The sequence below is a fragment of the Heterodontus francisci genome, unplaced genomic scaffold (assembly GCF_036365525.1).
Source record: "Heterodontus francisci isolate sHetFra1 unplaced genomic scaffold, sHetFra1.hap1 HAP1_SCAFFOLD_51_2, whole genome shotgun sequence".
Taxonomy (NCBI): Eukaryota; Metazoa; Chordata; class Chondrichthyes; order Heterodontiformes; family Heterodontidae; genus Heterodontus; species Heterodontus francisci.
In genome coordinates this window covers 4,561,376-4,588,544 of record NW_027141369.1, presented here as the reverse complement: position 1 = coordinate 4,588,544, position 27,169 = coordinate 4,561,376, and the positions used below count along the sequence as shown (strand labels likewise).

Sequence of the window (27,169 nt, the reverse complement as noted above, 5' to 3'; positions counted from 1 at the left end):
CCCTCTATTTGCTCCAACTGTCACTTCACAACATTGCTGCTGTACCTTTAGAGATCTGTGCACTAGAACATCCAGATCTCTGCTCAAAATTATTTTCTTTTTTCCACCTACTTTAATGTTTTTCCCTGAAGGGTGTATGAATGTTGAGCATTCACCCTGTCCACTTGAACAACACTGCACTTACCCAAATTAAACATCATTTACCAGTCATGAACCCAATCTCCCAACACATTAAGATCAGCCTGAAACAGTTGACTATCGTTTACAGTCGGAACACTCGCACAGATCTTCAAATCATCTGTAAATCTACAGATGGTGCCCCCTCCACCTACATCCAGATCATTAACAAAAATAGTAAAGAGCAACAGACCCAACACCGATTCCTGTGGGACACCACTGGTAACTGGTCTCCAAACAGATCCAGATCCATCTGTAACTACTTTCTGCCTACGTCCTGCCAGTCAGTTCCCAATCCAGATCAATATATTACCACTGATACCAGGGACTTTAATCTTATAGAGAAGCGTCTTGTGTGGAACCTTATCAAAATCTTTTGGATGAGATCAGCTAATTGAACACAGGCCGAGGATTAGGCCTAGGCCCGTCCTGCTCTGTGTGTGGGTCGCAGGACGACACAAGGTGAGATCAGCTCACTGAGCACAGGCCCTTCCTGCTCTATATGGTGCTCAGTACCTCACCAAATGAGAATAACTAACACACCACAGGCCATGGAGCCTCGGCCCATCCTTCCCTGATTGCGGTTCAGTGCCAACCAGGTCAGATCAGCTAATTCAGCATAGGCTGGAGATGGAACCTGGACCTTTCCTGCTCTGGGGACTCCGTACCATACCAGGTGCGATGAAGTAAAATACCACAGGCCGGGGATGGAGCCTGAGATTTCCCTGTTCTGTGTGGGGCTCTGTACAACAACGTGTGAGAAGAATTATCATCCCTCAGGCTGAGGAAGGAGCCTGGGCCCATTCTGTTCTGTGTGGCTCCTACCACACTGAGTGGGATCAGTTAACTCAACACAGGCCATGAATACAACCAGGCCCTTTCCTGCTCCGTGTGGCTCAGTATCACACCAGGTGGCATCAGCTAACACAGCACAAGCTGGGGCTGGAGCCTGGGCCCGCCCTGCTCTGTGGGCTCAGTAACAACCCGTAAGATGAACCTTTTTCAAAAGACTTCAGTGTATTTATCTCTGTCCAACACTCTGAGGCAGCTTTCTGTGTTTATAAAGAGTGTAATTTATTGACTGGTCTCTTGGATCAAACAGGGTAACAGACAGAGGTCTGTGTGCAGAGGGTTTGGGGGTGAGCTCTGATTCCTAACCCTTTCTGGATTGTGAAGAATAAAGAATGAATGAGAGAGAGAGAATGTGGGAGAAGGGATGATGGAAGAATTTGTCCGTGAACCTGATTAAATGTGGCTCAAACGCAAGATAATATTAAGATATCAAGAGCAGAACATTAACATAATCTGAGTTCCGCGATCTGGTCGGGTCCCATTCCCCTGAAGTGAGGAATGAACGGGTGGGGAAATTCCACCTGGAGTTATATTTGTCTCCAATGAAGATGAGTTCACAGTGAGGATGGAATAGCTCAGTTGGGAGAACACTAGATTGAAGAACCAGGATACAATCCCTGGTTTCATCAGTTTTAATTTGGTGTCTCCATCAGTTTAAGTAGAGAGAATCAGAGGGGAGATTTTCCACTCTTGACCCCATGGGCTGAATTTTAAACTGATGGTGCTGCTCTCGGCAGAGACACCGGAAGCGGGTGTCATCACCACACGAGTGAAATGTGGCCGGCCGACCCCGATCACGGAGCAGCCGACCAATTAATGAAGGGGAGGCGTGGGGCCCATGTAAACAAGGACCAGAGGCAGGGAACGAGGCACTGATGGCACCGGCATCTGACACAACGGCAGGTGCTGGCACCATATTTAAAGGGCTGCCAGACCTGCATTCACTGCTGCCTGGTTTAAAGGAGTGTCTTCCTGAGAGCCCTGTGCTGTCTCAGGACCCGTTCTGCTGCCTCTGCTGCCCCAGGACCCGTTCTGCTGCCTCTGCTGTCCCAGAACCCGTTCTGCTGCCTCTGATGCTCCAGGTCCCGTTCTGCTGTCCCAGGACTTGTTCTGCTGCCCCAAGACCCGTTCTGCTGCCTCTGATGCCCCAGGACCCGTTCTGCTGTCCCAAGACCCATTCTGCTGCCTCTGATGCCCCAGGACCCGTTCTGCTGTCCCAAGACCCGTTCTGCTGCCTCTGATGTCCCAAGACCCGTTCTGCTGCCTCTGCTGCTCCAGGACCCGTTCTGCTGTCCCAAGACCCGTTCTGCTGCCTCTGATGCCCCAGGACCCGTTCTGCTGCCTCTGATGCCCCAGGACCCATTCTGCTGCCCCTGCTGCTCCAGGACCCGTTCTGCTGCATCTGCTAACCCAGGACCCATTCTGCTGCCCCAAGACCCGTTCTGCTGCCTCTGATGCCCCAGGACCCGTTCTGCTGCCCCAGGACCCGTTCTGCTACCTCTGCTGCCCCAGGACCAGTTCTGCTGCATCTGCTGCCCCAGGACCTGTTCTGCTGCATCTGCTGCCCAGGACCCGTTCTGCTGTCACTGATGCCCCAGGACCCGTTCTGCTGTCACTGATGCCCCAGGACCCGTTCTACTGTCACTGATGCCCCAGGACCCGTTCTGCTGTCTCTGCTGCCTGATAGGTAAGGAGCTGAATGCGAGCCTGCAGTGACCATGGTCCAATGGTTTGGCGATGCCTTCCTGCAGGTTCGCCTCCAGGTGACAACAGATAGGTGGAAGATCCTCTTCCCTAGGGATGGGAGGTGGAGACCTGTCCGCCTGACCAAGCAAAGCTGCTTTGAGATAGTAGGTGAAGTCAGCAGCCGTGGGGTCACCCCCAAGACATGGATCCAGTGCACGAAGTGGGTCAATGACCGGATCCGTTCTGCTCAGGCACAAACTCAAAACACTTTGGACCCTTTGGACATTGCGCATGGCAGAGTGAGAGGGAGTGTTTGGTGGAAAGGGAGTGACCACCCAGTCATGTGCATTGGGGAAGGGCAGCAGGACATGCTGCCTGAGGCTTGGCTGCATCTCGGTGGGAGGTGCACGTCAGTCATTGTATAAACTCACACAGACCCTCGAGAGGGGCCACATGCAGGAGGAATATGTGTGTCCACATCATGGACTGCTGGACTATCACCATCAGAGATATTGGGTTTGTCCTCGCTGGGAGACTAACTTTGTTGATCATAGTGGCTGCAGGAGAAGACAGCCCACAATCGGAAAGAGCGTGTCAAGACTGGCAGTGGATGCCTTATCTCCATGTCCTCATCCCGATGGAGGAGGAGGCCATGGAACAGGCCGGGCAGCAAAGCAGCTGCTCCATAGCTGATGGAGAGACAGGGACACCTACCAAAGAGAGTGAGTGAACATCTCCTGGGGCACAAGGGAGCATCCGCTGCAAAGGAGCCACAGTGTTCATCTGTTCACCACTGCATCAATGGAGCTGCACTTTAGGGGTGGTTGGAATGTCACGATATGAAGACGCTAACCCTTCAATGTCCCTGTTTGCACATGCAGGCTAGGATGAACGACAATAGCGAAGAGCTGGAGAGACTGGGGGACAGCCAGACACCTCTGAGGAGGAGGAGGGAGCCTCAGAGGGTGCACCGTCACATCATTCCCCTGCATTCTCCACCAGCACAGAAACCCTCACTCGGTGGGTATCCACTCGCTGTTAGATTTGGGCACACAAGCTGGTGAGCACGTCACAGACAGGCCCGGGCAGCTGACGGAGGCTGTGACAGCCGAGGCCACTGGCAGTTGGAAGTCTGTGGGAGGCCAGGCCCATGCTGAGTCCCAGGCTGATGACGTGCCTCTGGTGTCACCAGCAACACGGGAAATGCTGCAGCTGCAGCAAGAGGTCAGGCAACATCTGGCAGAGTTGCCGGAGGTTATGTGTACCCAAGCTCGGATGATGGAGGAGTCCATCCAGGCCTTGCATGCTGTACTGTCTCCGATGGGGGTGTGTCTGGCTTCCTTCCTTGAGAGATTGGTGACTCTGATGGAGAGCCAGATCCAGCCGACCAATCAGTGGCCGCCGGAGATGTGCGCAGACTTGCACTCCATCGCTTTGTCCATGAGATCCATCCAGCGGTGACAAGGTGAGAGGGGGGACGAGGCACCTGAACTCTTCACCAGGTCCACGTCCCTCTCAGGTCAGCAGGGAGGTACAAGTGTGTCTTATAAGGGGGAGGAGCAGCTGGCTGCTACATCTGGGGTCTCCTCTCAGGGTGCTCCTGGTGTGGACAGTAGCTCCAAAGCCCCTCTGCCAGTGACACAAGTGATGCCAGTGCCTGCCTCCATCACCCTCGATGACAGAGGGGGTCCCTGTACCTGTGCAGGTGGTCCTCAGTGCGCCGGGGCCCTCCAGGCCTCAGGCAGCAAGAGGACGGCCACCAATGTCATCCCAAGCCATGGGGCAGCAAGGTCAGCAGCTAGTCTCCATCTCAGCTGACAGAGCAGGGGGAGCACCATGTCGGAGCATGCGGAAAAGATTTCAGAAGAGCACCAAGATTCACTTTGGGTTCACGGTGAATGTGCATTCCAGATGGATAGGGTTGCGTTTGGTGTCACACGGAAGAAAGAAATGATGTTCTCTCACTATGTCTCCTTCTTATTGTTGATGCCCTTTGGGACTTCATTTAAACCCTTCCTCCCAAGGGGCTGGAAGTGAGGGACCAAGCCCTGAGTTCACAAAGCTTCGGCCTTGTCACTGTGCGATGTGTACCTGGACGCTGCAGTGCAGAAGGAAGGAGGCGACAACAGGGCTGCTTAAAGCTAAGACTTTTTTGCTGTGGTTCCAGAAGGTGGTAAGGCTCAAAGGAAACTTGAATGTATAAGGGTGTCTCATGTCTCCCTTGTGTGTATCTCATGGCCCCTTTCTTGCTGTTCCCGAGGTTCTTCATCTGGCACTGCTTGGACAGCATCCTCCTCCACATCCTCATCATCAGAGGAGACATCACACTCCACGATATCCTCACGAGTCAACACCTCACCCCTCTGTCATGCCAGATTGTGCTGTGCACAGCAAACCACCAAGATATGCGAGACTCTCGCCGGGACATACTGAAGGGCTCCACTGGATCGATCTAGGCACCTGAATCTCATCTTCAGGAGACCAATGGCCTCCTTGATGGTCGCTCGGGTTGACCCGCAGTAGGTGTTGTAGCTCTCCTCTGCATCCATGCGTGCGTTCCTCACAGACGTAAGTACTCATGTCCTCAGTGGGTAGCCCTTGTCTCCAAGTATCCATCTCTGAAAGCGGATGGGGCCGCGGAAAGGTTCTGGCACCTGGGAGTGCCTTGGTATGCAGGCATTGTGGCTACTTCCCGGGATTTGTGCACACACCTGTAGGATCCATTTGTGATGGTCACAGACCAGTTACACACTGAGCAAGTGGAAGCCCTTCCTGTTGAAGGCTGCTGGCTGGTCTGCAGGAGCCTTGATGGTCACTTGGGTGCAGTCAATGACACCCTACACCTGGGGAAATCCAGTGATGGCCCTGAATCCTGTAGTCCTCTCAGCTTGACTGTTTGGATCGATGTGCACATAGTCACCGGCCCTCCTGAACAGGACATTGATGACCTCCTTGATGCACTGATTCACCACAGACTGTGAGATTCCACACATATCTCCAGTGGATCCCCACAATGATCTGCTGGTGTAGAAGTTCAGTGGCACGGTGACTTTCAGTGACACTGGCATCAGGTGCCCACCAAGTCCCATGGGGCACAGCTGCATCATGGCAGAGAGATCAGTGACGACTTCCGTGGAGAGGTGCCGTCTGTGGAGACACTGTCACTCGGACATCTGCAGGTAGTTGAACCTCGGCTGACGTGTTCCTCTGCCTCCTTCTCCAGCCTCCTGTTCGAGACTGGCCCTCCTGTGGGCCCCCAAGCTGCTGTGGTGTCCCTGCTGGTGCCTGGGCCTCCCTCTCTACTCCTCCTCCTCTTCAATGGGAGCCTCGAATCCAGGGTGACTGAGGCCCATGAGAGGTTGCCCCTCCCTGAGTGCAAGTCCTTCACAGTAAACAACACCCAGTCACAGTTACCTCACTTGTCACCCTCAATGAGGTGGCACTGCCCCAATGGCACCCTGGTGTTGCTCGCCCTGCAGAGCTGGCACATGAGACCCCACTCCTGACAGTGTTTCCCGATGCCCTTTCCCCCTCCACCCTTGCTGCCAAGTTACGCTGCCTCACCCGATAGCTTCCCAGTGAAGCCAACACTCAGCTCCCACCTCCCAGTCACCTCCTTTAACCAGGCGAGTCTCTGAAGCCCCTTGGTTCCCGTGTGCTATTAGTTCAATTGGACCCAGTGAATAAAATTGCTGACAATTGGACTCATAAATACTTTAAATGCCTTCTTGCCGACTGGATGTGCGAAGTCTGCCCTCCATGTCAGCCGCCGACAGAAAAATCCGGTCCGACGTCTTCCATCCCTATTTTATACACCCCCCTCCCCCTCCCCAGCCTCCATTCCCGTCTCCAACGGTCCCTTAAAATTCTGGCCCATGTCTCGAAGACTAATGGGAGTGAAACGACATCTGCTCTTTAGCCTGAACAGGGAGAGCTGCTCTCTCTGTGTTTAAAGTGAATTAATCTGATCTTTACCTTGTCTTACTGGGACGTTCACTGTCTGGAAATGTCTGTTTGAAAATGTTTTCCTGGTATATTAATGCAGCAGAGGAGCAGATGTGAGGTGCTGTTCAACAGAGAGGTTTGGAAGTGGGTGAAGGGGTGGAGTGACGGTGTGAGTGAGAGGCGCAGTGAGCGCCATTCTCAATAAAGTGTCAGGAATAAAGGTCAGAGGAACAGACCAGGCAGGAAACACAGAAAGAGCGAGGAGAAGCTGGTGTGAAAAACAGAGATTAAACAACAGGTTTGTTCAGTTGGAACAAAAACAAGAAATGCTGGAATCACTCAGCAGGTCCGGCAGCATCTGCGGAAAGAGAAGCAGAGTCAACGCTTCGGGTCAGTGACACTTCCTCGGCTGGTTCCGAGGAAGGGTCACTGACCCGAAGCGTTGACTCTGCTTCTCTTTCCGCAGATGGTGCCGGACCTGCTGAGTGATTCCAGCTTTTCTTGTTTTTGTTTCAGATTTCCAGCATCCGCAGTATTTTGCTTTGATTTTATGGCTTGTTCAGTTGGTTTGGGTCTGGTGGTTAGAATACCCAGAATCTGGGTTCACTTCCCTTCCAACTCAGCGAATTGTGTCAACATTATGTTCATAAAACCATAGAATGATACCCAAAGAAGGAGACCATTTGGTCCATTGTGTCAGTGCTGTCTCTTTGCTTGTGCTATCCAATTAGTCCTGGTGTTCAGCTTTTTCCTGTAATCTGTACATTTTTCCTTCCAGTATTTATCCCTATTGCTTTTCAAAGTTACTACTGAATCTGCTTTCAAGTCCCGATCAGACAGTGCATTCCAGATCACAACACATCACTGGATAAAAAATCATTCCTCATTTCGCCTCTGGTCTTTTCTCAATCACCTGATAAATACATCCTCTGGTTACTGACCCTTTTGCCACTGGAAACAATTTCTCCTTATTCAACTTATTGAAAACCTTCTTGATGATGTCACATACTAGACTGCCAGTAAAACTGAAGCCCATGGAATAAAAGGGACAATGACAGCATGCATATGAAGTTTGCAGACTGATAGGAACATAGGAGCAGGAGTAGGCCATTCAGCCCGTCGAGCCCACCCTGCCATTCAATATGATGACGACTGATCGTCCACTTCAATGCCTTTTTCCCACATTATCTCCATATCCCCTATGTCATTTGTATTTAGAAATCTGTCAATCTCTGCTTTAAACATACTCAATGACTGAGCTTCCACAGCCCTCTGAGGTAGAGAATTCCAAAGATTCACAACCCACTGAGTAAAGAAATGTCTCCTCATCGCTGTCCTAAGTGGCTTTCCCCTTACGTTGAAATTGTGTCCCCTGGTTCTAGACTCCTCAACCGGGGGAAACATCTTAGCTTCATCTACCTGTCTATCCCTTTAAATATTTTGTAAGTTTCAATGAGATCACCTCTCATTCTTCAAAACTCTAGAGAATACAGGCCCAGTTTCCCCAATCTCTCTTCATTTGACAGTCCCGCCATCCCGGGAACAAGTCTGGTGAACCTTCGTTGCACTCCCTCTATGGCAATGATATCCCTCCTAAGGTAAGGGAAACAAAACTTCACACAGTATTCCAAAGTGCAGTCCAACCAAGGTTATATACAATTGAAGCAAGACTTCACTACTCCTGTACTCAAATCCTCTTGTGATAGAGGCTAACATATCATTAGCCTTCCTAATTGCTTGCTGCACCTGCATGTTAGCTTTCAGTCACTTATAGACAAGGACACCCAGGCCCCTTTGTACATTCACACTCTTACCATTTAACAAATAATCTGCACATCTGTTTCTCCTACCAAAGTGGATAACCTCACGTTTTTACACATTATACTTCATGTGCCACTTTCTTGTCCACTCACTAAGTCTTTCCAAATTCCCTTGAAGCCGCTTTGCATCTTCCTCACAACTCACATTCCCACCTAGTTTTGTGTCATCTGCAAACTTGGAAATACTACATTTGGTCCCCACATCCAAATCATGTGAACAGCTGGGTCACAGTGTGGTGGTGAACAGTTGTATTTCTGTCTGGAGGAAGGTTTACAGTGGGTTCCCCATGGTTCCTCATAACTTCAGTTGTGTGCAGAGACTGGAAAAGCTGGGGTTGTGCTCCTTGGAGCAGAGCAAGTTCAGAACAACTTTGACAGAGTTAGAATCAAGGAATCAAATGGTTACAGTACAGAAGGAGACCATTCAGTCCATCATGTCCATGACAGCTCTTTGCAAGAGCAGATCAGCTCATTCCACTCCTCTGCCCTTTCATTGTAGCCCTGCAAATTTTCTCTATTCAGGTGTTTATCCAATTCCCTTTTGAAAGCCACGATTGAATCTGCCTCCAGCACACTCTCAGGCAGTATATTCCAGATCCGAACCACTCACTCTGTCCCACACCCGTGGTACCATTGCAGAAAATCTTTTCTGTTCATTTCATCCCTCATAAATAATTGAAATGAAATGTTTATTAGGAAATGCACAACATAAAAAGGAGAGAGAAATAAATGCTGAGCAAAATAGAAGTCAATGTTTGGAAGGTAAAAAGAGCAAAAGATGTAACTTTTATTCTGGATGAGTGAGAGGAATATATCACACTTTGGGGCTTTTGTAAGAGGATTTACTGATAAACCTGGGATTTGAGAGGAAGCTGGTTCATGGTTTACAGAACAAATACAGCCCCTGGGGTGGAGCCAACAGCTGCACCGTCCAATAACAGACAGGACGGGGACACTGTCTCAGGCCTGGTGAGCTCAGTCGATGAAAGCATGAAACTCTGAATCTCAAGTTTTTGAGTTTGAGCCCACGGTGGGTGTTTTCTATTTCCTTTTTAGGCTGATTTTCCAGGCGTTATCCAGCTCTGAATTCCTCGGCAGAGAGTTCAAGGAGTGTTTGAAATGAGATTCAACAGCAGTATGAGAAAGTCTCTCCTTGATTCAGGACTCTTACCTCTCTGCAGCATCTCACTGCTGAAGATTGAACTTTCTCATTTCATTCTCAGCTCAGGGTCAGTGTGGACCAATGGGACTTCTGGCTGTCTCCCACTTCACAATCCATCAGTGCTGAGAAAGCAATGGGGAATATTACTCACATGTTACAATGTTTTATAAATACTTGAATGTATTTCACACTGTGTCGAACAGTGTGAATCTCCCCTGGTATATCAGCTGACCAACACTTCAACAGAACATTCACATAATGTGAGCTCTGAGATCTGTTCAGATCCCATTCCCAAGACCTGGAAAGTGGTTTTGGGCTGGATCACTCTTTTTCAGCTGGCACAGACACGATTGCTAAATGGTCTCATTCTGAGCCATAAATTTTCTCCATTTTCGATGTTCTATGAAGTGAGGTGTGATTGGGAGGGGCAATTCCACCAGGGTTATATTTTCTACCAAAACAATGACACAAGGGATACTTCACATTTTTATTCATTCATTCATGCGATGTGGGCATCGCTGGCTAGGCCAGCATTTATTGCCCATCCCTAATTGCCCATGAGAAGGTGGTGGTGAACTGCCTTCTTGAACCGCTGCAGTCCATGTGGGGTAGGTACACCCACAGTGCTGTGAGGAAGGGAGTTCCAGGATTTTGACCCAGCGACAGTGAAGGAACGGCGATATAGTTCCAAGTCAGGATGGTGTGTGGCTTGGAGGGGAACTTGCAGTTGGTGGTATCCCCTGCATTTGCTGCCCTTGCCCTTCTCGGTGGTAAAGGTCGCTGGGTTTGGAAGGTGCTGTCTAAGGAGTCTTGGTGCATTGCTGCAGTGCATCTTGTAGACGGTACACACTGCTGCCACTGTGTGCCGATGGTGGAGGGAGTGAATGTTTGTAGATGGGGTGCCAATCAAGTGGGCTGCTTTGTCCTGGACGGTGTTGAGATTCTTGAGTTGGAATTGCACCCATCCAGGCAAGTGGAGAGTATTCCTTCATACTCTTGACTTGTGAATTGCAGATGGTGGACAGGCTTTGGGGAGTCAGGAGTCATGGATGAGTGAGAGGAATATATCACACTTTGGGGCTTTTGTAAGAGGATTTATTGATAAACCTGGGATTTGAGAGGAAGCTGCTTCATGGTTTACAGAACAAATTCAGCCCCTGGGGTGGAGCCAACAGCTGCACTGTAATTACTCGCCTCAGGATTCCAAGCCTCTGACCTGCTCTTGTAGTCACGTTATTTGTATGGCTACCCATGGTAACCCCCATGATGTTGATGGTGGGGGATTCAGTGATTGTAATGCTATTGAATGTCAAGGGGAGATGGTTAGATTCTCTCTTGTTGGAGATGGTCATTGCCTGGTACTTGTGTGGTGCGAATGTTACTTGCCACTTATCATCCCAAGCCTGTGAGACTGAAATAGCTCAGTTGGGAGTGTGTTAGACCGAAGATCCCTGGTTCAATCTGGGGTTTTGGCAGTTTTCCTTTATTCTGCATCGCCCTTTGGTTTTGACTCTTGAGCTGCACAATTTACACTGAAATTATTTACCCAACTCTGAAGGTTGGATTGGAATAGAGAGATATCAAGGATGGGAAATATTTACATTGTCAGCTTTAGCTTATTCTCTATCTCCTTGTGTCCTTTTCCCCAGTTTTTGAATCTTTCGGGGCCGGGAGAACATTTGATTTGCTGCATATGTCCCAAACTGAAGCCTTTTCCACATCTCTGGGCGGTCAGACTTGCTCTGTCTGTTTTTGCTGCTCGTGACCATTAACGAGAACAGGCCACGAGTTCAATGTTTATCAGCAAATGGAAGATAATTGGAAAGAATTCTGTGTTCCTCCAGACCAGTGACAAAGATGCAATGGATGTTATTCAAAATACATTCCCTTTGACATTTTATGGAAACTTGTTTGCATCTAAAAGTTGGATTTTAAGTGTTACAAAAATGTGTCAAATTATTGACTGACCATGTGACAGCGCACATGGGGATCAAATCCACTGCCTTGTTGTTATCAACACTGCGTCCTAACCAACTGAACTAAGCGGCCTATAGACAGAGCCAGGTATGGGTTTGAGCCGCATGCTGTGCGGTTTGTGTTTTATTTCTCACACTGGGTGACAGAGCGATTGTACAAACAATGGACACATCACATCCCTGAAACATTGTTCTGATATAAAACAGTGTGAAATAAGAACTGAGCATGGAAATGGAACGGAACCAGGAATCAGGACTTTAATCCATTGAAGTTGATCTTGAAATTCAACAATTCACTGAACATTCCAATGGATCGAACTCTTTTCTGATATCAAATCCAGGAACTTGAGCTGCTGTAAAACATAACTGAGCCTGACGTGATTCGAACACACAACCTTCTGATCTGCAGTCAGACGCGCTACCGTTGCGCCACAAGCTCACAGCTAAAGCAAAGTCTTCCATTCCTGGCAGATTTACTTCTTGTTTAGATTCAGTGATTGAAATTAATTCAATCCTCATCTGACCTCCGCTCTGCAAAGGCCTGCCACCCGACCTGAACCCGACGGGACCCGTGTCGGGTTCGGGTCGTGTCGGGTCGCTCTTCCGGGTCTGGTTTTCGGGCTCGGGTCAGGTCGGGCCAGGTTCGGGTCGGGCTGGGTCCAGGTCGGGCTGAGTCCGTGTCGGACACACACAGTAAGTATTACATTTAACTCTGCTGGGAAGTTGAGTTTAATAAGTGTCAAAAGTTGAAAAGCCAACCAAAGCTGGGAGTCCGGGTCATCAAGGAGGGAAACTCTGAGTCTGCTCAGTGAGCAAGTGAGCATCTCTATGACGTCATTGCGCTCATGCTGCAGTTTCCTGTAGATTCGGAATCGGGAGGTAGATAAAGTGAACATTCCGGTGGTCGGGTAAGGTTCGGGTTAGTTTGGGCGTGGGAATAAATGGAGATACTCGGGCCGTGTCGGGCTCGGGTCCAATGTGGTTCTGTCGGGTTCGGGTCGGGTATTTTTTCCTGACCTGAGCAGGCCTTTACCGCTCTGTCAGTTCAGTGCCGTATTTAAACTATTACTTGGAGTTCTGTTTTACAGGGTCTCGGCTGTTTAAGTGTTTCCCAGACCCACTACTCTGATTAATCAGACATTTTGCTGCTAACTGCTGCTGCTACAATTGAAATGTAAAAAAGAATTTCCAGTGACCTGCAACCAATGAACAAATACATTTCAGAAAGTTAAAGCTCATTCGCCAATCCACAAATGTGTCTTTCTGCTTATATTTATAAACAACTCCTTCTCTCCACTATGAGAACTATACAATCACTACAGTTATTTGAAAGTTAGTATAAGATGTTCCAGTTCATCAATTTTAAAACTGCAGCAGGTATTTTCCAGAAAACTTCTCTGTTGGAACCTCAGTCCCATTTAGATTGAAAGTGGACAATTAATGTATTCACTTGTTCATTGTGGACAGGTGTCTGACTTAGAATAACTCTCATTAACTTTCAATGAGGTGGCAGTATTTCTGTGCTCCCATTTTACACAGTCTGTCCTGTTCATGCACCATGTTTTTATTCTCCTCTCCCATTCTCCACAGGATACAGATTACAAGCATCATCACTCTAGCTGTTGAAAAGCATTGGAAGAATCTGGTCACACAGGTATTGAAACATTCATTTTCTGCCATTTTACAAGTTGGTTGCTTTAAACACAGTACAATGTGCAATCATCTTGAAAGGAGATTCTCTTTAATATCCAATACAAACTGAATTACAAACCTGACAGACAAACACAGGAGAACAAGTGACTAGTGAACACAAACCTCATGGTGCTCATTTTCAGATTTATTGCAGTCATCTTACAAAACAAGTGAAAGAATATTCCAGTGAAATGATTTGGAAAGTAGGTGTGACTTTTGTTGGTGCCTTTCTTTGCTCTGTTGGTGAAACTTCTTGCACCTGACTCGTGTTCATGTCTCTGTTTCCTCTATTGAATGAGGAAGGAGGTATTTGATCAGAAATCAACTGGATTGTGTACCTTTGAGAGGGGATTTCTGCACCATCAGGGCTGGAAACAGGAGTGAGTGTAAGACAATGTGTGGAGTTTGATTTTGTACAGAGGGAGAGCAAATCTAACAGGACTGTGAGATATTGGCCTGGATTTTACAGCCCCAATAGCGGTGAACTCTGAGACTTTCACTGCTATTGAGGGTCTGAACAGCACTGCAACTGCCGGTACATGCACACACTAACACCAGCATCTGGAAGTTGTGGTGGTGAGAAATGTGCTTAGAAGGAGCCTCTGATCATAATCGCACCAGCCCACTCTTTAAAGTGACAGGGACCTGTAGTTCAGCAATTTGGGCTCATTGCCCACAATGTACCCTGATTTTTACCTGGGTTGGATTAAAGCCGGTACCAACAGGCTCAGGGCTGCTCGGGAAGGACTTTTCTGTTGACACAACAGCTCCACTATTCCAGGAAGACACCGGCAGCAGCAGGGGTCAACTCTCAGAAAGGAGTTCAGACATTTTAAATGTTGTATTTTATTTCATAATTGTATGTAAGTTTTTAGCATGGCCTGATCAGAGTTCTTAAATTTACATCTGACTTTTTATTAACAAGATTGAAGTGTTTTTAAAAGATCTCGAAATGTATATGACTTTTTATCAAGATTTACTTGGCTTCTTTGTAAAGACTCGAGGAAGATTGAAGTGACTTTTAAAAACTACATCTTATCCTTTAAAATCCTGCTTCCATGCAGATGACATTGGAAGATGACTTCAGAATAACTTAGACAATCTTTCTAACAGGTACTGCAACAGCTTAAGTCCTACTTTCTGCAAAAGCTGGTGAATTACCTTCCGGGAGCGGAGAGGAGCGGAGCGGAGCAGACCTATATGGAGCGATATGAGGAGAACGCCGAGAGCGGAGCCTATAAATCCAATCCGAGGATCGAGGCCCAATCTCTTCCCTTCCAGGAGTGGAGTGGAGCTCTTCCAGTGTGCTGGAGTTTTGAAAGAAAAGAAGCCAACTGTGATGTCAGAGGAGAACTGCAAGGTGATTGGTTGGTGAGTCACTGCTGTTAGTGTATTTAAATATCTTAAAGAAAAGGGCAAAGTTTTTTAGTTGAAAAAAAAACCTCTACTGATAAGGTGAGTACTACTAAAGTGTTTTTTTAATTCAGTGTAGCTTATGAAGGACTTTAGATTGTCGTGGGTAGAACAAGGCCCCGAGTGTCATTAGTATTTTTTAATAAAGGGAGTAACTAATTAATCTAAGGGTAAGTCATGGCAGGAGAGCTCAGCCCCGTGATATGCTCCTCCTGCGCTATGTGGGGACTCAGGAACCCTCCCAGTCTCCATGACGACCATGTGTGCAGGAAGTGTATCCAGCTGCAGCTACTGGCTACTCGCATTATGGAGCAGGAACTGCGGGTGGTTTCACTGTGGAGCGTCCGCGAAGCTGAGGGCGTCATGGATAGCATGTTTAGTGAGGTGGTCGCACCGCAGGTAATGGATTCACAGGCAGAAAAGGGATGGGTGACCACCAGATGGAATAGTAGGAGCAGGCAGGTAGTGCAGGAGTCCCCTGTGGCCATCCCCCTCTCAAACAGATACACCGCTTTGGTTACTGTTGGGGGGAAGACCTCCCAGGGGAAAAGAGCAACAGCGCGGTCCGTGGCACCACGGAGGGCTCTGCTGCACAGCAGGGGAGGAAAAGGGGTGGAAGAGCTATTGTGATAGGGGATTCTATCATAAGGGGTGCTGATAGGCGTTTCTGTGGCCGCAAACGAGACTCCAGGTTGGTATGTTGCCTCCCTAATACAAGGGTCAAGGATGTTTCCGAGCAGCTGCCGGAAATTCTGAAAGGGGAAGGTGTGCAGCCAGAGATCGTGGTCCATATTGGTACGAACGACATAGGCAGGAAGAGAGATGAGGTTCTGCAAAGTGAATATAGGGAGTTAGGCAGAAGGTTAAAGAGCAGGACCTCGAGGGTTGTAATCTCAGGATTACTCCCTGTGACACGTGCTAGTGCGGGTAGGAATAGGAGGATTAGGCAAATGAATGTGTTGCTGAAGACTGGCGAAGGCGGGAGGGCTTCAGGTACTTGGATCATTGGGATCTCTTCTGGTGCAGAGGTGACCTGCACAAGAGGGACGGGTTGCATCTGAACTGGAAGGGGACCAATATCCTTGTAGGGAGATTTTATAGTAATACACGGGAGGGTTTAAACTAGTCTTGCAGCGGGGGTGGGACCCAAAGTAGTAGTCTCTCCGATGAGATAGTTGAGGCAAATGGAGAGGTTAAAGCAAGCAAGTCCAGTAGGCAGGCCAGGCAGGGGCAGGACAGGGAACGTGGAAGGTCTGGTAGGCTAAACTGCATTTACTTTAATGCAAGTATCCTTACAGGTAAGGCAGATTAACTCAGAGCATGGATCAGTACATGGGATTGTGATATTGTAGCTATTACGGAAACGTGGTTGAGGGATGGGCAGGACTGGCCACTCAATGTACAGGGGTACCGATCCTTCCGGCGTGACAGAGGTGGAGGTAAGAGAGGAGGGGGAGTTGCACTATTGATTAGGGAGGACATCAGTACTTAGAGAGGATATCCCGGGGTGAATGTCCAGTGAGGCCATACTGGTAGAACTTAGAAATAATAAAAGGGTGATCCCTTTGATGGGATTATACTGTAGGCCCCCCAATAGTCAGAGGGAAGTGGAGGAGCATATATGTAGGGAAATCACAGATAGGTATAGGAATTATAGGGTGGTAATAGTAGGTGATTTTAACTTCCCTAAGATTGACTGGGACTGCCTTAGTGCAAAGGGATCAGATGGGGAAGAATTTGTTAAGTGAATCCAGGATAGTTTTCTGAAGCAGTACGTGGATGGCCCGACTAGAGAAGGGGCTACACTCGACCTCCTCTTAGGAAATTAGGATGGGCAGGTGGTTGATGTGTCATTGGGGGAGCACTTTGGGAACAGTGACCATAACTCTATTAGCTTCAAGATAGTTATGAAAAAGAATAGGACTGGTCCTCAGGTTGAAGTCCTAAATTGGGGGAAGGCTAATTTCCATGGCATCAGACAGGAACTCTCAAAAGTTGAATGGGAGAGGCTGTTTACAGGTAAAGGGACGTCTGGCAAGTGGGAGGCTTTTAAAAGTGAGATAGGAAGAGTTCAGGGCCAGCATGTTCCTGTTAGATGGAAGGGCAAGGCTGGCAAGTTGAGGGAACCTTGGTTGACGAGGGATATTGAGGGTCTGGTCAGGACAAAGAAGGAGGCATACGTCAAGTATAGGCAGCTGGGATCGAGCGAGTCCCTCGAGACCTATAGGGGATGTAGGAGAACACTTAAGAAGGAAATTAGGAGGGCGAAATGGGGCCATGAGATTTCCCTGGCAGATAAGATAAAGGAGAATCCTAAAAGATTCTATAAGTATATTAAGAGTTAAAGGGTAGCTGGGGAGAGACTAGGTCCCCTTAAGGATCAGTGTGGCAATCTATGTGTGAAGCCACGCGAAATGGGCGAGGTCTTAAATGAATATTTCTCGTCTGTATTTACCGTGGAGAAGGTCATGGAAGCGAGTGAGTTCAAGGGAGGGAACAGCGATATCCTGCAGCATATCAACATTACAAAGGAGGAGGTGTTGGAGGTTTTGAAGCGCATTAAGGTGGATAAATCCCCAGGGCCTGATCAGATGTATCCTAGGATGCAATGGGAAGCAAGGGAGGAGATTGCTGGGGCGCTGGCAGAGATTTTTGTATCATCGTTAGCCACGGGTGGGGTACCGGAAGACTGGAGGATAGCAAATTTGTTAATTAATAAATTAAATAACAAATCATGTCGCCTCTTTCTCTTCTAAACTCTGGCGGAGACAAGCCTAGCTTGTCCAATCTTTCCTCGTAAGACAGCCCACCCATTCCATGTATTAGTCTAGTAAACTTTCTCTGTGCTACCTCCAATGCATTTACATCCTTCCGCAAATAAGGAGACCAGTATTGTACTCAGTACTGCAGAAGAGGTCTCACCAATGTCCCGTATAGCTGAAGCATAACCTCCCTACTATTGTATTCAATTCCCATGGTGATAAATGATAACATTCTATTAGCTTTCCTAATTAAGTGCTGGACCTGCATACTAACCTTTTGCAATTCATGCCCTCGGACACCCAGATTCCTCTGCATCTCAGAGCTCTGCAATCTCTCACCATTTAGAAATTATGCTTTTTTATTCTTCCTGCCATAGAGGACAATTTCCGACTTTCCCACATTATACTCCATTTGCCAGGTCTTTGCCCAATCACTTAACCTATCTATATCCCTTTGTAGCCCCCTTATGTCCTCTTCACAACCTACTTTCCTACCTATCTTTGTGATCAGCAAATTTAGCAACAATACCTTCGGTCCCTTCATCTAAGTCATTTATATAAATTGTAAAAAGTTGAGGCCCCAGCACAGATCCCTGTGGCACACCACTCGTTACTTCTTGCCAACCATAAAATGACCCATTTATGCTGACTCTCTGTTTCCTGTCAGCTAGCCAATCTTCTATCCATGCCAATATGTTACCCCCGACACCATGAGCTTTTATTTTCTGCAATAACCTTTGATATGGCACCTTATCCTTCTGGAAATCGAAATACAATACATCCACTGGTTCCCCTTTATCCACAGCACATGTAACTCCCTCAAAGAACTCCAATAAATTGGTTAAACATGATTTCCCTTTCAAAAGACCATGTTGACTCTGCCTGATTACCTTAATTTTTTCTAAATGCCCTGCTATAACATCCTCTGTAATAGCTCCAAACATTGTCCCTAAGACAAATGTTAAGCGAACTGGCCAGTCGTTTCCTGCTTTCTGTCTCCCTCCCTTTTTGAATAAATGAGTTACATTCACTCCTTTCCAATCTAACGGAACCTTCCCGAATCTAGGGAATTTTGGAATATTAAAACCAGCGCATCAACTATCTCACTAGCCAATTCTGGACCTGGCGACTTGTCAACCCGCAGCTCCAACAATTTGTTTAGTACCACTTCCCTGGTGATTGTAATTTTCTTGAGTTCCTCCATCCCTTCAATTTCCTGATATACGGCTAATACTGGGATGTTATTTGTATCCTCAATAGTGAAGACCGATGCAAAGTATCTGTTCAATTCATCTGCCATCTCTTAATTATCCATTATTAATTCCCCAGACACACTTTCTATAGGACCAACAGTCGCTTTGTTAACTCTTTTCTTTTTAAAATATCTATCGAAACTCTTACTAGTTGTCTTGAAATTTCTTGCGAGCTTTCTCTCATACTCTAATTTTACCTTCCTTATCAATCTTTTAGTCATTCTTTGCTGTTTTTTTAATATTCTGTCCAATCTTCTGACCTGCCTCCCACCTTTGCACAATTATAGGCTTTTTCTTTAAGTTTGATAGTATCTTTAACTGTTTTCGTGAACCATGGATGGTGAGTCCCACCTTTGGAACTTTTCTTTCTCGTTGAAATGTATCTGTTCTGTGTATTCTGAAATATCCCCGTAAATGTCTGCCACTGCATCTCTATTGACTTATCCCTTAACCTAATTTGCCAGTTCACTTTAGCTAGCTCTGCTTTCATGACCTTATAATTGCCCTTATTTAAATTTAAAATACTAGTCTGGGACCCACTCTCCTCTCCCTCAAAATGAATGTAAAATTCAATCATATTATAATCGCTACTACTTAGGGGCACCTGAACTATGAGGTCATTAATTAATCCTATCTCGTTGCACAATGCCAGGTCTAGTATAGCCTGCTCTCTGGTTGGCTCCAGAATGCATTGTTCCAAGAAATTATCCCCAAAACATTCTATGTACTCCTCATCTAGGCTACCTCTGCCCATCTGAATTTTCCAGTCTATATGTACATTAAAATCCCCCATAATTATCACAGTACCATTCTGACAAGCTGCCATTATTTCTTCCTTCATATCCCATCCGACAGTGTGGTTAATGTTAGGTGGCCTGTACACCACCCCCACAAGTGACTTCTTGCCTTTATGATTTCTCATTTGTACCCAAACTGCTTCTACATCGTGATCTCCTGAACTTAGGTCATCCCTCTCTATTACGCTAATACCATTATTAATTAACAGAGCTACCCCACCACCTTTTCCTCGCTTCCTGTCCTTCCAAAATGCCATGTCACCTCCAATATTCACATCCCAATCTATGTCGCCCTGCAGCCATGTCTCTGGAATGACTATCAGATCGTACTTATTTATTCTATTTGTGCTCTCAGTTCATCTGTTTTGTTTCGAATGCTCCATGCATTCAGATACAGAGCATTTAGTTTTGTCCTTTTATTATTTTTGTCACCTCTAGCCTTATCTGTCGATTTACTCTTAGATTTGTACATTCTGTCCCTTCCTGTCACAGTCTGTTTATCATTTCCCATATTTATACCTTTCTCTCTTGCCTTGTCTCTCCTCCTTGATTCACCATATCTTCCCAAATTTGATCCCTTGCCCCCACTATTCAGTTTCAAACCGTCTCTACTTCTCTAGTTATTTGGCTCGCTAGAACACCAGCACCAGCACGGTTCAGGTGTAGACCGTCCCAACGGTACAGCCACCACTTTCCCCAGTACTGGTGCCAATGCCCCACGAACCAGAACCCACAACTGCCACACCAGTCTTTCAGCCGCACATTACTTTCTCTAATCTTATTTGTCCGATGCCAATTTGCACATGGCTCAGGTAATAATCCAGAGAAGATTAACTTTGAGGTTCTGCTTCTTAATTTGCTGCCTAGTTCCTCATACTGACTTTTCAGAACCTCTATCCTTGTCCTTCCTATGTCGTTGGTACCGACATGGACCACGACGACTGGATCCTCCCCCTCCCATTGTATGTTTCACTCCAGCCCTGAGCAGATGTCCTGAATCCTGGCACCGGCAGGCAACACAGCCGTCTGGACTCTTGCTCTTTGCTGCAGAGAACAGAGTCAATCCACCTTACTATACTGTCCCCTGCTACCACTACATTCCTTTTTTCTCCCTCTTTGAGCCGCAAACGCTTACTGCAGACGTGTTTGCCCTGGATCACACTGGCATCCAGGAACTCCCACATGCTGCAGCTGTGACACATCACCTGTCCTGTCATCCTTAACGTGTTTCAATTAACTACTTAAATATTTTATTCAATTATTCATTTTACTGTATATTTTATTAAACTTACCACTAGTTTGTTTACTATTTTAAACGTTAGGACTAAAATGGACCTTAATCACTGAACAGATGTGCATCAAGCGGGTCGGTTCTTCCAAACCAATCAACTACCTGCTTGCCTGTGATGTCACAGCTTACCAGATCCTCACCAAACAGCTCCTTCCACTGCACCGAAGAAAGAACCAAATCCTGTCTGCTCACCCCAGCGGCTCTCTGTTTCCCTGCTCTCACTCTCCATTGTGACGTCACTCCTCGATTTGTTTTCCCCTGCTCTGCTCCTCTCTCTCTCCGAGTCTGTGCTTTTGACGCATTTCTTCATTTGCTGTTCCGTTGTGCTCCTCTGCTTCTGGTCCAAAATCTGACTCTGGTGGGACTTGAACCCACAACCTTTGAATATCTTCTTAATCAGTATTTAGAAGTCCAACACACTATTCATTGCGCCACAGAGCCTCACACATTTTTATCAACATCACTAAGGCCTTTGAACTTGTCAGCAGAGACGTCCTCTTCAAACTGCGATGGAACATTGGCTGCCCTCCTGACCTCTTAGGCATCATCTCTTCTTTCCACGAGAACATGCACAGTTCCATCAGTTGCAATGGAGCAACATCAGATGCTTTCAAGATCAGCAGTGGGGTAAAGCAGGGCTGCACGCTGGCGCCAACTCTCTTAGGAACAGAGGAACATAGGAGTAAGCCATTCAGCCCGTCGATCCCGCTCTGCCATTCAATTCGATCATGGCTGATCACCTACCTCAAAGCCCCTTTCCCGTGCTATCCCCATATCCCTTGCTGTCATGAGTATCAAGATTTCTATCAATTTCTGTCTTGAACATGCTCAATGATTGAGCTGCCACAGCCCTCTGGGGCACAGTATTCCAATGATTCACCACCGTCTGAGTGAAGAAATTCCACCCATCTCAGTTTTAAATGGCCTACTCCTTATTCTGAGACGATGTCCTTTGGTTTTAGACTCACCAACCAGGGCAAACATCCTGTCTACATCCACACTGTCACGCCCTGTAAGAATTTTGTCAGTTTCAATCAGATCACCTCTCATTCTTCGAAACTTTAAGGAATACAGGCCCAGTTTCCTCATAAAACAATCCCACCATCCCAGGGATTAGTCTGGTGACATAAAAACAAGAAATGCTGGAACCACTCAGCAGGTCTGGCAGCATCTGTGAAAAGAGAAGCAGAGTTAACGTTTCAGGTCAGTGACCCTTCTTTGGAACTGACATATATTAGAAAAGTCACAGGTTATAAGCAAGTGAGGTGGGGGTGGGGCAAGAGATAACAAAGGAGAAGGTGTAGTTTGGACAAGGCCACATAGCTGACCAAAAGGTCATGCAGCAAAGGCAAACAATATGTTAATGGTGTGTTGAAAGACAAAGCATTAGTACAGATTAGGTGTTAACGGACTGAATATTGAACAGCAGCAAGTACAAACCTGAAAAAAAAACAGTAGGTAAGCAAACTGAACAAACTGAGATGAAATGAAATAAGTGCAAAAAAAAAGATTAGTCTGTTGACCCTCTGTTTCACTCCCTCTTTGGCAAGTATATCCTTCATATGATGAGGAGACTAAACTGTACACAATACTCCAGTGCGGATTCACCAAGGCTCTATACAATTGCAGCAAGACATCTTTACTCCTGTACTCATGACCCCTCGTGTGGGTACAACATACCATTTGCCTTCCTAATTGATTGCTGCACCTGCACAAGAGCTTTTAGTGTCTCAGTAACAAGGACACCCAGGTCCCTTTGGACATCAATACTTCCCAACCTCTCACCATTTAAGAAATACTCTGTCTTTCTGTTTATTCTACCAAAGTGGATAACTTCACACTTATTCACATTATATTCCATGTTCTTGCCCATTCACTGCGCCGCTCCAGGTCCCCTAGAAGCCTCTCTGCACCCTCCTCACAACTCACACTTCACCTAGCTTTGTGTCATCTGCAAACTTGGAAATATTACATTTAATCCCCACATCCAAATCATTTATATAGGTTGTTAACAGCTGTGGCTCCAACACTGATCCTTGCAGTACCCCAATATTAACAGCCTGCCATCCTGAGGAGGACCCGTTATTCCTGCTCTCTGTTTTCGGTCTGTTAACCAATTCTCAATCCATATCAGTATATTATCCCCAAGCCTATGTGCTCTAATTTTGTTTACTCACCTCCTGTGTGGGACCTTACCAAAGGAAAATACAAATACCACACATCCACTGGTTCTCCTTTATCTGTTCTATAGGTAACATCCTCAAAAAACTCAACAGGTTTTTCAAACCTGTTTTCCTTTTCATAAATCTATGTTGACTCTGCCCAATCATATCATCATTTTCGAACTGTCTAGTTATCACATCCTTTATAATTGGCATATTCTTCTCCATGCTGCTATTGCACACTTTCAATGACTCAGATGGGGGTGTTCACCTGCACATCAGAGCTGACGACAAGCTGTTCAACTTGGCAAGACTGTGCGCCAAGACCAAAGTGGGTAAATTCCTAGTCTGTGAGTTGCTATTTGCTAATGATGCTGTGCTGACATCCCATAATGAAGTTCAGTCACAGCAGCTTGTAGATCGGTTCTCCCTGGCCTGCAAAGAGTTTGAACTGACGATCAGCATCAGGAAGATGAAAGTTATGGGCCAGGACGTAGAGACTCCACTTTCCATCAACATCGACAACCTCACTTTGGAGGTTGTCAACAGCTTCACATACCTTCAATCAACAATCACCAGCAATCTGTCCCTTGATGCTGAAATCAGCACCAGGATTTCCAATGCTGCAGCTGTCATGTCAAAGTTGAGAAGACAAGTGTGAACCGACAGCAAACTGACCGAAAATACAAAGCTCCACGTGCACCAGGCTTGTGTTCTCAGCACCCTCCTTTATAGTAGAGCAGCATCAACAACTTATACAAGCCAAAAAAAGCGGCTGAACAGCTTCCACCTCCACTGCCTCAGATGGATACTGGGCATCTCCTGGCAGGACAGAGTGCCGAATGCAGAAGTACACCAGCGTGCAGGGATCCACAGCATGTTTGCCCTCTTGAGTCAGCGGTGATTCTGTTGACTGGGCCAAATGGATGACGGTCACATTGCCAAATACATGCTCTATGGTGAGCACGAGATCAACAGGTCAGGGAAAAAAATCAAGTCCTTTGGAGAGGTTTGAGTTAATTCAGGAGAGTGGGCATGGATTTATCAATGGGAGTTCATGCTTGACGAATCTAACTGCATTTGTTGATAAACTATCTGAGAATATTGATGAAGGGAATGCAGTGGATGTTGTTTATATGGATGTTACGAAAGCATTTTATAAAGTACCACATAAAAGGGTGGTTAACAAAATTGAGGTTCATGGATTAGGAGGGTCAGTGTCCATTTGGAGAGTAAATTGTTTTAAAGACTGAAAACAGCGAGTCATATGAAATGGTTCTTGGTCAGACCGGAGGATCGTCGACAGTGGTGTTCCCCAAGGGTCAGTGCCAGAAACACTGCTTTTTTTGCTAAAGGTAAGTGACTTAGATCTTGGAATACAGAGTAGAATCTCAAAATATGCCGATGACACCAAACTTGGAGGAGTGGCAAACAGTGAGGATGATATGAACTGCCTGCAACAGGACAGTGATAGGCTAGCAGAATGGGCAGCCAGGTGGCAGATGGAATTTAATCGTGACAAGTGTGAGGTGATGTATTTTGGCATAAGGAATAGGGAGAGGCAATATCTACTTAATGGCACAGTTCTAAAGAGTGTGCTGGAATAGAGGGACTTGGGGTTCATGTGCATCGATCTTTGAAGGTGGCAAGACATATTGCGAGAGTGGTTAGCAAAGCATATGGGATCTTGGGCTTTATAAATAGAGGCATTGAGTACAAAAGCAGGGAAGTTATGCTGAACCATTATAAAACTCTGGTTAGGCCCCAATTGGAGTGTTGCTTCTAGTTCTGCTCAGCAGACTTTAGAAAGAATGTGAGGGTCCTTGAGAGGATGCAGAGGCGATTTACCAGAATGGATCCAGGGATGGGAGATTTTAGTTACAAGGTTGGGTTGCAAAAGCTAGGATTATTCTGCCTATATCAAAGGAGATTGAGTGGAGAATTGATAGAGGTGTATAACACCTCTGGAGAACAGGCCATCCTAGACTGGGTATTGTGTAATGAGAAAGGATTAGTTAGCAATCTTGTTGTGTGGGGTCCCTTGGGGAAATGCGCCCTTAATATGATAAAATTCTTCATTAAGATGGAGAGTGAGAGAGTTGATTCCGAGACTAGGGTCCTAAATCTAAACAAAGGAAACTATGAAGGTATGAGGCGGGAGTTGGCTTTGATAGATTGGGGAACGTTACTTAAAGGGTTGACAGTGGAGAGGCAATGGCTAGCATTTAAAGAGCGCATGGATGAATTACAACAATTGTTCATTCCTGTCTGTGCAAAAGTAAAACAGGAAGGGTGGCTCAACTGTGGCTTACAAAAGAAATTAAGGAAAGTATTAGATCCAAGGAGGAGAAATATAAAATGGCCAGAACAAGCAGCAAACCTGAAGATTGTGAGCAGTTTGGAATTTAGCAGAGGAGGACAAAAGGATTGATGAAGAAGGGGGAAATAGAGTAGGAGCGTAAGCCAGCAGAGAACATTAAAACTAACTGTAAAAGCTTCTATAGATATGTGTAGAGAAAAAGATTAGTGAAGACAAATGTGGGTCCCTTACAGTCAGAAACAGGGGAATTTATAATGGGGAACAAAGAAATGACAGACCAATTAAATACATACTTTGGTTCTGTCTTCACAAAGGAGGATACAAATTACCTCCGAGAAATGTTGGGGAACATGGGGTCCAGTGAGAAGGAGGAACTGTATGAAATCAGTATTAGTAGGGAATGTTTGGGAAATTGATGGGATTGAAGGCCGATAAATCCCCAGTGCCTGATAATCTACATCCCAGAGTACTTAAGGAAGTGGCCCTTGAAATAGCAGATGCATTTCTGGTCTTTTTTCAAAATTCTGTAGACTCTGGAACAGTTCCAATGGATTGGACGGTAGTTAATGTAACTCCACTATTTAAAAAAAGAGGCAGAAAGAAAACAGCGAATTATATACCGGTTCGCCTGACATCAGTCGTGGGGAAAATGCTGGAGTCCATTATAAAAGATGTAATAGCAGAGTGCAATAATAACTCGTCTCCACTCCTAGTATTTCTAAATCCCACACATTCACTATAATGTGAACAATTATTTCCTGTTGTGTCTCTCTCAGATTTGTAAACTTCACTGCATTGGGGGGTGGTGATATCTACTGGCGGGAAGCAAGAAACACAATCAAGCAGCAGAAACTCCACAGTCTGTCAGGGTTAAAGAACCATTGTAATGTGAGGAGACAGCGAAGTGGTTTGATTGGGTAGATGGAGACATGATTCCACTTGTGGTGGTGTCTGAAGCAAAGGCCAGAAATACAAAATTGTCATTAATAAAAGAAATAAGGAATTCATGAAAAATGTAGTCACGTAGTGATTGTTTAGAATGTGGATAGAATAGAAAGTGAGATTGGATGGACAGAAGCAGCCTGAAAGGATGGCTGAAACAAAAGATGAGTGCCTTGAAATTGTAACTGTGTTTCTCTCAGCACAGATGCTGCCAGAGCTGCTGAACATTTCCAGCACTTTCTGTTTTTATTTCAGCATTTGCAGGATGTTGCTTTGATCTGAAAAAAAATGGATGATTGGCTGGGGGGTTCCAGTGAAATTCCACAGCAGCTAAAGAAAACAAGCCAGTCACTGGCTCGTTGGTCTAGGGGTATGATTCTTGCTTCGGGAGTATGGGTAATTAACATGCGCGAAATCCAGTGTTCAAATCCTGGACGAGTCATTGTTTGCTGGCATTTTTAGATTAAGTTTATCCATTGGTTTCAGCCTTGCAGAAGGTGGAATTGACTTCCAAACGGAGCTGGCTTGAGGACCAGACAACTGGATTCAAAGAGTTTGTCGACAAAATTGTAATTAACTAAATGTGCAGATAGCCAAGTGGGAACATGAAGTTGTTGCAGCAATTGAGACCTGACTCCAAAAACAACATGACTGGATTGGAATGGAATTCTTCAGTGTTTCTGTTGTTTGGCTTGCATTGACTCATCGATTTTCTTGTTTTTCACTTTGTCGATGCCTTTGAATAATTGTGGATCCTTCTTCAGAGTGTCTTCTTTCACCAGGTAGTTCTGACCTCTGATGATGTTGATCGTAATCAGCTTCAATTCGCTGATAGTTTTGGAAGTGAGCAGATTTCCTTTGCTTGAGTCTACAACATGGAACTCAGTCTGACATGTGGGCCCATGGGAGGATTTGAATG

The 27,169-nt window shown here is 46.3% G+C and overlaps 2 non-coding genes across 2 annotated transcripts; both read right to left on the bottom strand.

Annotated features, from left to right (window-relative positions):
* Window positions 1-11,985: 11,985 nt before the first annotated feature.
* On the bottom strand, window positions 11,986-12,057 carry trnac-gca (transfer RNA cysteine (anticodon GCA)). The gene has a single exon. It is a non-coding gene; the product is annotated as a tRNA-Cys (tRNA).
* Window positions 12,058-21,176: 9,119 nt separating this feature from the next.
* trnar-ucu (transfer RNA arginine (anticodon UCU)) lies at window positions 21,177-21,267 on the bottom strand. Its single transcript is given in 2 exon segments — window positions 21,177-21,212; window positions 21,231-21,267. It is a non-coding gene; the product is annotated as a tRNA-Arg (tRNA).
* Window positions 21,268-27,169: the final 5,902 nt, after the last annotated feature.